Source organism: Aythya fuligula, chromosome Z (genome assembly GCF_009819795.1).
Source record: "Aythya fuligula isolate bAytFul2 chromosome Z, bAytFul2.pri, whole genome shotgun sequence".
In the NCBI taxonomy this organism is placed as follows: Eukaryota; Metazoa; Chordata; class Aves; order Anseriformes; family Anatidae; genus Aythya; species Aythya fuligula.
Window position 1 is genome coordinate 38,570,807 of NC_045593.1, and position 16,896 is coordinate 38,587,702.

General features: G+C 36.6%; 1 protein-coding gene across 1 annotated transcript in view; it reads right to left on the minus strand.

Annotated features, from left to right (window-relative positions):
* The window catches only part of RORB (RAR related orphan receptor B), a 36,979-nt gene that overhangs the window by 10,860 nt on the left and 9,223 nt on the right, over positions 1 to 16,896 (minus strand). The gene's annotated exons all lie outside the window — the stretch shown is intronic.

Sequence of the window (16,896 nt, forward strand, 5' to 3'; positions counted from 1 at the left end):
ATTTCTGAAGACGTCTTCTGTGAAATATTTCAGTATTCAATCCAAAACCAAAGGATGCTTCATAAATTAAGAATGCTTTTGGATGTATATATGGAAATAACAATGGATCTTATGAAATTATTTTAATTCTTTCATTCTGTAAGTTATGATGATGATGACAATGATGACAATTACTATTATTATTATTAATGTGTTCAAATAAATGTTTGGAGACTCTGGTTTGCTGATCATTTCTGTTTACCCAAAGCCTGCACAGCTGCCCACACCTGGCTACTCAGTCCTGACATAGGCATTTGCATTACTTGGGGATTACTTACATCAGAGAAACAGGAAAATTGTCTCATTTTTCTCCAGTTAGGTTTTAGCTGAATTGATTTGTGAATTAGCAGAATGGACATGAACATGGAGACTGTTGCTAGCAAGGTGTGAAAGCTGCAATGAGCAGCCTGAGTTTTAGGAGGAGAGAGGCTGGGGAATAGCTCTCACACTGTAACAGCACATGATTAAGTTACATTAAAGTTATTCTGAAATCACAGCTTTAGACATTACTGCATAGCATGGAGTGCAGGATGCGAGGGGGAAGCATTCATTGCTGACCTGAGAAACCCATAAAATTAACAGTAAACTTCTCAAGGAAGCATTTGAAAGCCACTTGAATGGATTAAAAATATTCCCACCCCCCAAAAAAAATAAAATCCAACATGAATTCATTAGCACTGGAAGTTGAAATGTCTTGATAAAGCATGCTCTAGAAACGCGATCATTTCTTATCTTGCAGCTTTGAGACCTATATAGCTAATGTAGCTCAGTGCCTTATCCTGAAGACATTGTTTAAGCTAAATGCCATTTAAGCAAAGTAAAAGGTGGGAGAAAAAGAACAACCCTGATCTGAAATAGTCATTTCAAAGCCTGCACTTATCAGAAAACATGGGAAATAAAAAGAACTCGGAATGTCATCATTTACTCATCCACATCCTCAACACTTTCTTAGAGTGGGTGGATCTGTTGTTTTGGAGTCCCAAAATAAGACTGTTGCTTTGGACAAATGTTATCTGAATTTAAAAACACCAGTAATAAGGAAAGCTGAAAAATGGTTGTAAACATATATATGCTGTCTGCAATCACTACTATAGGAGTATGAATTAAAGGAGATTTTTCTATATTACTGTCACAGTTGATAAGCTGAGAGTTAATGGAAGGGTGCTGAAGAAAACACAAAAGAGTTACAAGTTTTTGTACAAAAAGAGAGTATTTTCTCTATTGAATCTTTAGATAATAATTTAACAGATAATGCTGCCTCTAGGTTTCCTGGTGGAAGAACTGACTAGTGTAAAGATAACTAAAAGTGTATATTAGTAAGTACAGGAATCTATCATTCTTCCATGGAAGCATACAAGTCTTACCCCATGGTAGTAAGTCAATGTTGTATTTTGTAGTAAAAACCTTACAGATAAATGGACATGTCAGAATAAATTGAACAATAATTAAAAAAAAATGTTGTATAAACACTATATTTCAGATTTTTACTCCTCATACTGTTCAATTTAATGTATGTTTAAAAAAAAAAATCAGCTTTCTGGAAAAATCATAAACTACAGTAAGTATGACTGTAGCAGTTTAGCTCAAGGTATAAATTTTGTATCTTATGTTCCAGAAAGTATTTAACCAGAAGGAACTGAAGTATGGTTAGAACATTTAAACCTTGTATCTAAAACACCAATTAAATAAATATAGTTTAAACTTGTATTACACATTCCCAATCTGAAAAGTGAAGAATTTTGCTCTCTATAACTACTGAGTGGTCTTTCTGTTTCTTGTGCTTTCTAGCTCATCTCCCCTAGCCTCAGCATTTGTTACACTAGGCTGGAACTATTCATGTTCTTGACAAAAGAAAATACTTGCAATATCAAATACTTTATATGCAGTATAAATACTGCATAGCCAGATTTTGAATCAGATAAGTCTGGTCTGATTGTTGGCCCGATGTGAATCTGAAGATAAGATCCTTTCATTTCACTGACCTGGAAATGTATTTAATCATCAGTTCTATATCACTGCAAAGACTCCCAGCCCCAGTCTTTTTCCTACCATTTACATATTTAACTTAGGATCAAAGATCTGAGTAGCAATTCATGAACCTTCAAGGTTTTGTAGGGATGGCATCCTGTGTTTTAGTTCTATACATTTTTTCCTTATGTACTTACGTTGAGCTGACAATAAAAAAACATTTAGATGTATGAAGGCCTAGGGCAATTGCAGCAAGCAGCAGTTCCAAATCCTGACATCCAAAGAGGAACCAGGTGCAAGAAAGATTTGAAACTCTTGGGCTGCAGGCTAGGCAAGGCTGAGTGCATGAAGGAAAGGGTATGCTGGGTCTCAGGGGAAGATGGGACTGCGTATTTTGTGTAAGCAGCAGAGGAGGCTGCTTGCTTACACTCAGTGCTGGAGTCTCTGGGAGGTGCTTTATGCAGATATAGCAGATACATGGGGTGTGCATTGCTGACATGGTTCAAAAAAACAAAAGAATTATAAGCTTATCTTGGCTTCTCAGAGGGTTCAGCAACAGAAGATGCAATGCAGGCAGAGCAAAGAATATTACTCTCAAAGGGATTTCAAAGAGCATAGCCTTCCCCCCCCCCCCCCTATTTTTTTTTCCCTATGCCATTTTCAGATCTGAGTTCTTTTCACTTATGTAAATCAGCACATATCTCTGCAAATCCCATGCAGAAAGAAGACCTTAAATCCTTGGGAATAATGTAATGACATCTAATGTAAACCTGTCCTGATATATGGCATGGGTATTGTGCGAAATCCAAAACATGACACATTACTGGGAGGAGACCTAGCAGCTCTTGAGTATTGTTGGCAACTGAGTTCATTCAAAGAATGGAACAGTGAGGAAGGAAAGCAGCTTTCTACAGAGAGCTGTTGCCTTAATGCAGAGGCCATGGCCTCAGCCCCCTGGAGGTACCCTTCTGGGGGAATAGTCAACAGATATGTCCCTCCTGTTCTCCAGACTAGAAGCTTCTACCACAGTTTCTCCACACAACAGGTCTTGACTTAAGTCAATTTTATTATTTTCATTTTCACTTCATTTTGTTGTCTGCCATCTTAAGGCAGAGTTTCCAAGGGTTCCCTCACACCAGGAAGCTGCACAGACACAACTATAACTAAGAATCCTTTTTGGTTGGGTTGCAAGGACTATGAAAGACAGCACAATTCTTGTGACCTCAATATGAACTATATTCCCCTTTAAAATGTTCTCAGTCTCCGTTTTACATAGATTACATCAGGTTTGCAACATTTGCTTTATGACAAGACAAGCGAAAGAGATGATGTTGATTCTTTATATTTGAGAATCAAAGTTTGAAGCATTTTCTTTTGCAAGGAAAACCTGCAAGTGTTGAGTGAAAATTAATAACTTCAGCCAAAAGCAATCACTAAGCCTGCATGACAGTATACCATCAACATTAACAATAACTACAGTTGTAAACTGCATGATTATTGAAGCTTATTGCCATAATATGTAAACACAGATGTACACTAGGTGTTTTATTATTCCCCTTTTGTATGCATACTGGGTTTATTATATTAGGGTTCTATCTCCTCTCATGCAACATGATCACTTGATACTGAATGACACCCTTTAGGGATCTGAGAGCCACAGCATATCCTGGCAGACTGACTCTGGCTGGGAAACATGGACCACAGAAAATGTATTTCCCAGCATATATTGGAAGCATTTCCATTTTATTTTCCATTTATTTTAGTTATAAATTTGAAGAATTTTTAGTATTGTTATTCTGACTTTTTTTTTTTTTTCATAGAAAACTGTCTATTTTTGTGCAAATACTGTTTCATTACAAAAAGTCTCCAGTAAGAAGTATTTGCTTCCAGACTTGTAAGCTAGAAACAACATAGTCTATCAAGTAAATAGTTATTAGTTGTAACCAATATGAGGTCTTGAAAAATCAGAAATATTCAGGCAAGCTATATCTTGGAATGATCAGTTATATCTCATTTCTGTCCCATATATGCCTGCCTAGTTTTCTGTAAATACCCACTATATTAGCCATTAAGTCTCATTCATTCTTTTTCATTCTGAAAAAAAAATAGACATTTTTGGTTCATCATGACTCTGAATTTCAAAAGATTTAATATCAAATCACACCAGAGCAGTCTGTGTGGTAAACATCTATATTAAACTAAATTAAATAATAATAATAATAATAATAAAATTACAAGTGGTGTCTTAACAAGATCTTTAAAGAAAGCTGATTTTATAGATTCATCATCTGGATTATAGAAATGCCTGCCAGCAGGACTGGTTTCTCAGAACAGGAGAATTAACATGTCCAGCTTTCACAGAATTCTCCAAAATAACTGGAGAGACAAGAATTTAGTTTTAGCATACAGCTCAAACCTCCAGAGAGATGTGTCCACCAGATCCCAACCCTGCCCTGATAAAAACACTGCAGAAGAGGGAAAACATGCTTGAGATGTTTCAAACATTCTCTAAAACCTGTTGATTAATGAGAAAAATAGGAAAACTGTATTCTTCCCCAAACAGTCAAGTGGGCAGGCAATAATTTGGGACAGCTCCAGAAGAATTGTGGAAGAGGCCAGGACAGGGTGAGCTGCAGGGCTGAGTAAGCTGTGGAGGTGTTCCCCTACGGCAATGCTGATGGGGCACTGAAAGGTGCTGGGCAGGCAGGAGGGTGGGTGGATGTGTAGATACAGGCATTTACTGAGAGACAGGCCCACACCATGGAGAAGACATCAAAACTTTTGTTTAGATTCTCCTCATGTGACAAGATCTTGACAACAGCAGCCTGTGCTTTTTAACAGCCCTACTGCAAGTCATACCTCTATTACATGCCTCCGATGCCAAAGCTAGTTCCTGAAAGCCTTGCCAAAGATTATGGTAAGATAGATGGGGGAAAAAGTAACAGAAAATGAAACTTAAATCAGAAGAATCAATTTAAGAAAGAAAGACAAGGAAGAAATAACTTGAACAATGCTGTAATCCAGTGTGTAGGAGAAATCAGCAGCACTCAGTGAGACACAGAAAGGATGGTGGACAATGAATTAATTGGGACTTTGCAATACAGCACTGTAAAATAAAGTAAAATATGCAGAAGAAGATGCTCAAAAGAAGATGAAAATCATACATCAGGAAGCTGAAAGATTATCTGTCAAAAAAGATTTGTTCTAATTCAGAAAAACAGTTGTGGATTTCTTGAAAGAAATACTTTGTATATGCATGTAATTCTATGGTCTGTGAAATGTGACTGATCAGACAAGATTGCCTCAAAGCTTGTGACCTGATGAAGCAACAAAAACATGAAAGAAAGATGTATACATGTACTGTGAGTAAAACAAAGGCTGTACAATATGCAGAGGAGACTGGTGACAGAATAAAAATCTAGAGAACATGCTCCTGGGTTGGCAGCTTGATGGAAGCAAATTAGCCTATTAAAGCCAATACCTGAAAGAGGTCATGTGCAAATATTGATGGGAACAGTCCCAGAGCATAATGATGGATCTAACTGACACTAAAAGAATTATATTAAGCTATTAGGGAAAAGCAGCATCTCAACAGTGAAATGTGGAATATAGCACATAGCCAAGATATGGAGGAAGAAGATCATGAGAGATCAATGTTGCTCTAGCAAAAGAAACAGCTTTTAAATTTGGTCTGGTCTACCTAAAACTACAGGGACAAGAAAAATGTTTGATTCTGGAAGACTGGCCTAGTGCAATAAGCTGCAGCATCATTAGTGCAGTAAATCCATCCTGGTTTCTTATGGACGCATCACTTGCCCTTCCTCCTGTGTTCAGCTGGGTAAGAGGCCTCAAGTGTGTACATGGTGCCTGTCTACACAGGCTGACTGGCCAGCAGGCCAACACCTTCTGGGGTGGACACAGGCCTGACCATGGCTTTTCTCCTTCCCTGAGAAGGTCTGTCTTTGTCAACAGCTGAGTAATCTCTTTTGCAAAAGTTTGTGGGAATGTAAATTTCTGAGACCACTGACTGCCTTTGCTGAGGATGAACAGGAGTTAAAGAAGTACTGGGTGTGAGAAAGTTAAAGAAGTATTGGGTGATACAAATACTTGACAGTTCCTTCCTTCCTTCCTTCCTTCCTTCCTTCCTTCCTTCCTTCCTTCCTTCCTTCCTTCCTTCCTTCCTTCCTTCCTTCCTTCCTTCCTTCCTTCCTTCCTTCCTTCCTTCCTTCCTTCCTTCCTTCCTTCCTTCCTTCCTTCCTTCCTTTTCCCTACCTCCCTCCTTTCTTTTTCTTCTGTCGTGGTTTAACCCGGCCGGCAGCTAAACACCACAAAGCCGTTCGCTCACCCTCCCCCCTTCCTCTCTGGGATGGGGGAGAGAAATGGAAAGTGAAGCCCGTGAGTTGAGATAAAGACAGTTTAATAAGACAGGAAAATAATAATAATAATAATACAATGATGATAATAGTACTACTAGTACTAATGTGTACAAACAAGTGATGCACAATGCAATTGCTCACCACCCACTGACCGATGCCCAGCCTAATCCCGAGCAGTCCGGCCCCCTCCCCCTGCTAGCCACCCCTATATATTGTTTAGCATGACTTCAGATGGTATGGAATACCCCTTTGGCTAGTTTGGGTCAGCTGTCCTGGTCTGTCCTCTCCCAGCTCTTACTGCATCCCCAGCCTGCCCGTTGGCAGGACAGAGCAAGAAGCTGAGATGTCCTTGGCTTAGTATAAGCACTGCTCTGCAACAATTAAAACATCGGGGTGTTATCAGCACTCTTCTCATCCTAAGCCTAAACATAGCATTCTACCAGCTACTAGGAAGAAAATTAACTCTGTTCTAACTGAAACCAGGATATCTTCGTTCCTTTTCTTCCTTTCTTCCTACATTTCTTGTTTTAGGTTTCAGTAGACACCTCACAATAGGTACTCTCCAAAGGTTGTGACAGCTCAAGCATGAATTGCACCAACGGGTTAGGAGCTGTTTAAATCTGAACTACATACAGAAAACTGAACATCTCAACCTAGATAATATAAATCAGCCTAGTGCAGACCTGCAGTGGTCTTTCATCAGCTGATGAGTCAGTCCTGTCTTTTTCAGACATTTCCTTGTAATATCTGGAGATATTCAACTGCAATGCCTAGGAAAAACTCCAGCTTGGAGTCAAGTTCAGTGCTGGTGGTTATAGGTCTAGTAACTCCAAACATTGCACGCAATATTCACCAGCTGTGAATTTGGCCTGCTAAGTGGAAATTATCCACAGGATTCAGCAGTGTCTGTTTTCTACAGGCTCTTTAGTTCTTTCATTTGTCTGTCTTTTCTCATGAGAAATCCTAGGTTTTCTCAGCATTCCCTTCTTTTGCACTGGGAACTGAAGAACTTTGAAGTGTGCCTCCTAAAACACTGATAATCATCCTCAATTAAAATGAATAATGAATTTTTAATTTGCCACTTACCCTTAGGATCCAGTTGAATAGCTAAGAGCTCATCTCAGCTTATATCCTAAGTTGAGCTCTCACAGGGATCCACTTTGAATTAATGCTGCAATAACACCACAGCTTTGGCTGGCTGCTATAAGCATGCATATCAGTTCTTAAAACTATCAAAACTCCTGCTATACATTCTAAATAAAATCTCCATTATAATACTCAAAATAATGGCAGGGTAATACCAAATTAACATTTTTCTGTGTTCTAATTCAAGGGAACTATGACCGTAAATGTAAAAATTTGTGAACAGGTTTCATTACATAGATTACCTCAAGAAATTCTGAAGAAATTCTATGGCAGTAGAGGCAGTGATTCAGGCAATAAAGAAAAGATGTGTCCTGTAGTGGCTGTCCAACATGAATATTGCATCCTTCCATCTGTTTTTACAAATGGGCTGGCTGAAAATTCTTTTTTATTTTATTTTATTTTATTTTATTTTATTTTTTATTTTATTTTATTTTATTTTATTTTATTTTATTTTATTTTATTTTATTTTATTTTATTTTATTTTATTTTATTTTATTTTATTTTATATTTTTAATATATTTTTAATAGAAAAATAGAAACAATTTTTCCGAAATGTGGTTCCAAAAAACAAATTAATGTTTTTATCTGTCCCTGGTTTTATCAATAGCATAATGCATAAAGGGAAAATAAATAAATAATAATAAAAAGCTAATCAATTACAAGAAATGACAATACAGTTGAATAAAGTCCTAATTCAAAGAAACTTAGAGGATGGACCCAGAATTCAGTTAAAACCTAGAGGATTTATAAATGCTTAAAGGTCTCCACTTAATAATTCTTTCCCTGGATCTCTGCCAATTTAGTCAAAAACGTATATTTTATACTAATTAGAAATCATTTTGCTGGCAGCAAAAGCACAAACCAAGGCAATGGCTAGAGATTACGGGACATGGGCTCTACAGGCACCATATAATTATCACAAATTCATTGAGATGAACTGTTTCCTAACTTCTTCAAACACAGATTACACAATTGTATTACAATTGAGACTGTTCCAAAGCAAGAATGTGGTTTCATTTATTACAATTAAGCAAACATTGTTAGAATGGACATTGTTCACTATGAAACCTAGAAATATGCATGGAACACTTGGAATATTAAAACTCTTAAACTACAGTTGTAAGGCTTTGACCTGTAAGTCTTCAAAAGATTGGGAGAGTTTAGGAATACATTTGAGCATTTTTTTCTCTGACACAGGTTTCTATTCATTTTTTTTTTTTTTTTAAAGATTTTATACTATTTAGGTGTAGAACTGCTTTAAAAAGCAATAACAAAGCATTCTACAGTAGTTCTATTTTCCCATAGTATGACACCTGCATTGTAGTGTCACTGTATAGAGTCAGAAATTGAAACAATTTGATCGTCATAAACAATCCCAGTGATTTCACCTATTCTGATGCTCATTTGTCTGAATTTTAGTCTCATTGCACTGCAACTTTGCAATAAACACATGCTTGTTCCTCACTGTGTTTCAATCCAACATTTTCCTCATATGTTTCCACTCCTGTACAAAAATAGTGGTGCTGCTCTTTGAAACGAACTATCAAAAATGAATGGACTAATGAAAGGTATAGGTCTCAATCGAGCTGGGAAAAACATCATAAACTACATAATGCACATTATTCATAAATATAAAAGGGATAGTAGTGAAATGCATGATATGATGAATGAAATCTACCACACAGAATGCATGTGGTGTACAAAAGTCAACTATGGCAATGGAAAATAACACTTTAGATGTTGCATGTGTACTGGGAAACAAAACAAAACAACAACAACAAAATAAAACAAAGCTTTCTGTGTTTTTCTTGTGGCTGGAGGTTAGAGAAGAATCAAACAATGCTGTATGCGATGAAAAAGAAATACATTACAGCCCCCACATTTAGCTCTTTGAAAAGCACAGGGTACATATGCATATTGTCAGTACTGAACTGTCCAGAAAAATCATGCACGAATATCAGCATTGACACTGAGGTAAAGGGGTTGTCCGGATGAGGAGGTAAGCAATTTTTCACTACTAATTCAACACACGTGACTTTTGGAGATAATATGATACTTCTATATACTACAGTGATTCCTAACTCTTCACTGTTTTGCCCCATTGATTCTCATCTGCAGTGCTGTCTTTGCTGCCTCAGAGGTTGTGTGTAAGACACAACTTTGCAAGGCACCATACGGCACCATACATCACATGCCACATACCCTCCATGCTCTGTTCCAGCCTTCTTCTTCTGAGGGTTTCTTAGAGAAAGCCAGTTACCATTTCTTCTGCTGACACTGCGACACAATACAATATAATACAGTTCAGCAGGGAATCAGCTGAACAGATATTCCTATGACTGACAGCTATAGCACACCTCAGTACTTATTATACCGCTAGCTTTAGGTTGATCTTTTTGTGTGATTTATAATATGATAATATTCACCGTACAGTGCTATTTCTGAAAAGATTATCATGATATATGGTAATATATGGGATGCATGATATGTTATTTTACATATTTTGACTGCTACAAATGGTTGCTTTCTAACTGCTTTTTGGATTCTCAATAGAATGAACACATTCTGTCAAGTTTGCTTATATAAGAAAATATATCTTTTGAGAAAAAGAGGAATTTTATGTACTTGTTTTAATGGATTAGAAATATTCCCACTTTAAAGATATATATTATCATGCTTTGGAATGTAAGCTATAGATTAATTTGTTTTAAATAATGTTTAATATATTTTTAATTCATTTGTACAATGGTCTGAAAAGCAGGTCAAACAGAACCAAACAACACAAAATATTCCCTATTCTCAATCTCAGCTAAAGATATAATTGATTTTAGGAATTTAAATACTTGAAGCAGTGGTTTATGTTTTTCAAATAGTCATAGCTGCAATTAAGATGGACCTCGTTCTCTTTGGTGCTGCACAGTCAGTAGACATTTTTCATTTCTTGAAAATATGTATCATTTTCCAGAAATTATTTAACTATATGTAACCAGAAATCTTGAGTATTCCTACCAGCAACAATTATCCTCATAAAGGGCAATATTTAAAGTGGCATTTTCTGCAACCTCTATAGTGCATGATCTGTAATGTAATCAGACTCCATTTAGAAACAATGTCAATGGACATTATTGGTAAAATTAATGTGGCTCTTTTAGTTGGCTAGCATTTGACATATAAATTGAACTAATTGGAAGAGAATTTTTTCCTTCTCTGAAAGAGAAAAAGGATTTCACTTTCAGAAATATCAAAACAAACAAACAAACGAACAAACAAACAAAAAAGCACAATCCAAAAATAACAAACAAAACACCCAAACCCTTTATAATTTACAGGAAAATTGTCTCTAGCATACAATTTTAGTCTATCTATTGCATTTTTAAATAGTTTTAGGTTAATTGCTTAATTGTATAAATTTGAACTTAGTATAGTTAAAAAAGCACATTGCATTCTGCTTATTAAACTGCTGTAATTTGCATTAAATGCGGCTGAAAATGACTTCTATAACTGATATGAGACAGATCTGAAGTCCACTGCAGATACAGTGAGGCAAAGTGGATGTTCAGTGACTTGAAAGCCACGGGGTGAATTTTTGTTTTCTAAATCTACATCAAGAGTTATAACACAAACTCTGCTCTCTCTGTCTTCTTAAGTCAGTAAGAGCTAAAATATGCATTTAGTAAAGTATAAGAACATGATCATTTATTTGCTAACATTTGGATCATTTAAACTATCAGTGTGAGAAATACATATTCAATACAGCCTTTATATAGATCTATAATTAGTCTGGTTTTGATCTGTAAATTGTCATTTGTAAATATGTAAATTTACAAATAAAGATTACTAATCTGGAAAAGATAAAACTAGAGAAAACTACAAACTTTCAAAAATATTTCAAAAATTCTGATAATTTTATGGCATTTTTGTTGGCCAAATTTATTTCTAAATATTTAAAATTCAGAACCTGCAATTATATATATATATATAGCTATTTTCATTTTAACATCAGCTCAGCTAGAATTTTTCTGCATCATAATATTTTAATTTATTCCTCCACCCTTCTGTCCATTTCAGATGAAGTGGAAATGTTTCCTAGCTGAGCTAAGCTGTCAAATTAGTTTTGAATCTTGCCATTCCCCATTTTCTTCTTTAATGTACTAGAAGTGGAAAAGATTACTTAATTACCTTAAAAAATTAACAGAAGAGGGGGTTCTAAGCTTTATTACATTAACTGAAATGAGCACAACACTGAAATATTAATTTATTCTGATTGTTACCTTTAAATAGGTAATGATGATTAGAAATAGTGCCCTAAGGGTATCTGCATGGAAATGCTCATGCTGCACATTTTTAACTGCTCACTAGATGGCAACATCGCTCTGCTGAAATACAGCTGTAAGGCTGTACACATCTGCACACATCTGCCCTGCAAAATTTGACTACCACCTTGGTAGAAGAGATATTAAAACATGGCTTAGAAAAAGAGGTGAAGAAATATTATGCAGGACTACATTTACACAGCCTTTTTGTTTTACTATGTAGTGGTCCGTGGGCTTGAAACGAAGCTACAGACAAAAGAGAACATCAACACAGCTGTTGTTAATGTCGCCTTAGGTATGGGCTTTAATTTAGAGAGTTCATTGCATTTTGAATCATCTGATCTATACAATAACCTTTGAAATAACATCTAAGTGATAAGTATACATTCTGTAGACAGTCCATTAATTTTTGATTTGGCACAGAGAGCAAGGCTTGGAGGTACAGTTAAGGGAGTTAAAGAATTAACAACAACAGCAACAAGGAAGCAAGGGAGCGAGGGAGGGAGGGAGCGAGGGAGGGAGGGAGGGAGGGAGGGAGGGAGGGAGGGAGGAAGGAAGGAAGGAAGGAAGGAAGGAAGGAAGGAAGGAAGGAAGGAAGGAAGGAAGGGAGGGAGGAAGGAAGACCAAACAAGGCTTTAAGAAAGTAAAGCCTGGTAGTCTCATCTGTCATCAAGGCAAGGAAACTTTTCCATTAACTTCTACACACCAAGGCCTTAAGGACACATTTTGTGAGGAAAATGCAGTGCTGTTTTGTAACAGATAACGTTATGCACATACATTGAAACAAGATGGTCTTTAATTTGACCAAGTTTAAAAATAAGCCTTTAATATCACACTTGGGCACAAGCATTACTATATTTTCTCTGGAGCTGCAATGGTCAGGAAACAGAGCTGCTTTTTCCCTTAAAGAGTTCCCATGCACAGGCTGATCTTTGTCTCTCTCTCTCTGTGAGGAGAAGGACATTCTATGTACAACGAAATACTTGGTTTCAACACAGAGGCAGATTGGACCTGAGTTTGAGCTTCTACCACAGCAGAAGAAAATTCTGCCTTCCCAGACCTACAGATATAAGGGACACACAGTACCATGAAGCCCTGGGACATGGGTGCCCCTCATACTGCCAGCTTTGCCTGGCTGGTGGGACACACCTGGCTTGTGCTGCCAATGGTCAGCAGGACAAGTAGAGAAAAAGCATGCTCAATTTATCCTGAATTCATCAAGCTGAATAATTCCTCTGTCCTCTGCCCACCTTGGCTACAAATCCAGCTCATGGCTCCAAACAAGATGCCTTGAGTCACAGATGAAAATACCTGTCTTAAAAGTAAAAGGAAATAACCTAGAAATTCAAGTGATGTCAAGATGAAGCTCTGCTCCTTTCTGATTATTTACCAGCTTCAGATTATTTACCAGCTTTTTATTTCCTGGGGTTTTGAATTTCTTTTTGAATCGGGAACTGGAATACTGACCGGGGCAGAGCCTAAGGCACTCTTCTGCCTAATGGGGAACTACCTGTTTTAATCAAGCTATTCTTCATCATAGGCTCTGGCAGTTACATGAGAAATTTGTTTCTGTATTTGAAAGACTGCTCTTTCTTATACTCAACATTCTCATCATGATCAGATAAGGTGCAGTTGTACCCTGGAATATTCGGCCTATTTGGAGGAATATAATAGTTCTAAATACCTCTGAAGGAGCCCTATATAACTTCAATTTGTCAGCATGTCTTTTGCCTACACTTATTTCCTGGTACAGTATTTAGAGATACTGGTAAGCATGTAATGCAGGATGAGCTAAATTTTGCTTACCATGGCATTCTAATACATATATATATTTAAAGTATCTGCTGTATAAAACTTTTGTTTCTCAAAACTGTTAAAATGAACAATTTCCACTTCCACTATTAAGTCTACAACAGATCAAGGTATGTTCAGAAAAAAATAGAACTTTTACATTTAAATTAAAACATATAAGAGTTAAGATCAAAGCATGCCTGATAATTTTGACTTGTGGATAAAAAATAAGATTTGAAAGAAAATAAAGTAAATGTTACATAAATTATTTGGTAGAATACCATTGAAAACATTATTTCTATATCTGAGTCAAAATGATAAGGAAATGAAGAATACTTGTTTAATTTTTGAGAGAATTTTACTGTTTGCTAGTGGACAAAAAGTAAATACTAAAGTACTTTATGCAGTTGCAGCAAATTGTTTAGTCAGGTGCAGCAGGGGCCATTGTTAGAACTTGTTTAACAAGCTTTTAACATTTTCATTAATAATCTGGAAGAGAGGGTTCACAGCATGTTAATTAAATGAGTAGATAACTCCAAACCAAGAGAAGTCACAAATCATCAATGACGACTGAGACCTAATGTAGCAGGATTGAAAAGCACAGAAAAACAGAAAAGAGAAAACAAGATTTAAGCTTAGAAATGTGCACTCAGAGGTCTCTTAATAAGAAATGTCCTATACAGTAAAAAGGTAAATGAGAAACAACCAAAGCAATAGCACTGAAGTAGTAAGCGGTGAAATGGATATTGGTTAAAATATGATGCTATGATTATAATATGTAGAGCTATGATTCTGGGCTGCCTGCAAATAAGACTTGTGAAAAGCTTACTCCAACTTTAAGGAACTCAGGGATGGAAGGATTCTCACACATTTGTTTATGAGGAGGATTGCATTCAGACAAGATCAAGTGCCTTGTCTGAATCTTGTCAAGATATGACAAGACAAGTGTGCTGGTGCTTAAACAAATACACTTTTGAAGAATTATGAACACCAGAACAACATAAAGAATGGAAGTCTGAATCTGGTATAAAGTCTTCAGTGAGGATAAGAACTAAAATGACCTGGATACTTAAAACAGCAGTTTGGAGTATCAATAGGCAGGATAGCATAAAGTCCTATCAAGCACAAAAATCAATGCAGTATTGTTTTTCTATCTCTTATATTCTCTATTCACCTACCAGTTAAGGTTATAACTTCTACTTAACATGACTTGAATTTATTTCTAAGTTTCACCAGACTAAGTAAGAGAGAGTGAAATTTAATCATATTTTAATATGAAATCAATGCATCCCACTGCTTAGAGTTTTCTTGCTTTCATTGCTAGACTGTGGCTATATAGATACTCACAATCTGCTGCAGCATTAAGAGATGTTTTCTGATTGTTTTTAAACCTTGAAAATGTCTTTCATCTGTGCGCAAATTCCGATACTTTATGGTACCTCTCTTCCATTTTTTTTTTCTTCAGTTGCATCAGTTACCTGTTATACTGCATTATCTCTCAGTAAAAATGTTACTACTCTTCTGCAGGTGCCACAAATGACATAAAAGCAGAACTGGGGTAAAATTCTAGTAATTTAGGAGCCTCAGTTCCAATTTCAAATAGAAGAGGCAATTCCAACACCTATCATCTGTTGTCAGCTCAGAGACAGGCCCTTAGCTGTGTCTTTCTCTCTGCAGTTGTGGGTTTCCCCCCTTTCTCTGCTCAGGAAAAGGAATACCAGTCTGATGGTATGGAGGATGAAAGAATGGGAAACAGGGCAGTCAAGTACAGGGATGGAACAAAAAGCTGGAAGAGAACAAAAAGCTGGGTGAGAATTCAAGAGTAATGCATTATTTCTTAGTGATCCTGCAAGAGATAGAAGTTAAACACTTTTCTAAAGCTCTGTAAGTCAAAAGATCCCATTGATTTTGGTGGAATCCTTTAGCTGTTACGGATATAATCTCATGGCCTCTATGTTGGGCTCAGTTCTGTAACTGAGCACTAATTCAATTAATGTACTATCAGAACTGCGATACTTCTTGTACCTCCTCTGAACATCTCTGGGAACATTTCCCTTTGGTACAGGGTGCTGCAGAGAAACAGATCTCAGGATTGTTTAAATTGTCTCTCAGATGGTTCCTTGTAATACTAACCACCGTTCTAGTACTGAGCTTTGAAGAAATCATTCTTAAGTAATATTCACAAGTCCCCAAAACCAAGCAGGAGAGTGGAAAAAAAGTTCATCAGTAATCTTCAGTAATCCACACTGCTACACTGTAGGTGTAGGTCTTCACTGGACAGCCTAGACCAAACATGACACAGGGAAATGGCACAGGCAAACCACAACTCCAGGGCAATCTGTAGGTCTGAGTACATGCATATACTTATACATCTTAGCATACATACACCCACGAGGAGGAAGGCCAGGCCTAGTTGGTGTTTATGGTGTGACATTAAATAATTCGTTATAAGTGTTTTTGAGCATATTTTGGTTTATTTTATTTATAACTTTATTTTATTTTTGATTCCCATTAGAGAAATCTTATCCCTTGATTATATCCTCAGCCACAACTGAGTCATCATACTTCACTTGTTCAGGTGGGAAGTACCTTTAGGTATTAGGATGCCGATCTCCTTCCATTATATGCATTTATATCAGAGGCAGTACCATCAGTTGAATTGGAGAGATAGGACTAGAAGTGTTAGATGAACAGAAATCCCTTACAGAAGAATCACCTGTTGCCATTTAAACTGTCTCATCTGACACTGAGGGCTCTATGCTACTTTTCAAATAAGAAATGAAGGGTGCTCCAAGGAATTCAGGCAGGGGTGTTCACAAAACTACCTTCATCTCTGCTGAGCTCATGAGGTAAGTGAACTTGTTCTGCATGTACATCCACACACCAGGAGCTGGTGTTTTTAACTATGAATACCCTAGATTTAGCTGCTGTGGGGATTCTGGGTGTTGACAAGAATACAGCTGGCTAGCTGAAGAGATCATTTAAGCCTCCTAGTAATGAGCTCATTTGAAGCAAATGCCACACTACTAATTATCACTTGGTTCTGATTGATTCATCACCTGCTTTGGTGCTCGTATTTCACACACAGAAGGTAAACTGCTTGGTTTAAGAGACTGAATAATTCACAGAGTTTATTTAAAACAGAATCATTTCAACTACTTCCATTTCTTTCATTTAGTTCTTGTATATGTGTGCAAATATATGTGCATATGAACATGTAATTACTGTAGAACCATGTATGGAATGCCTATAAAATATTTTAA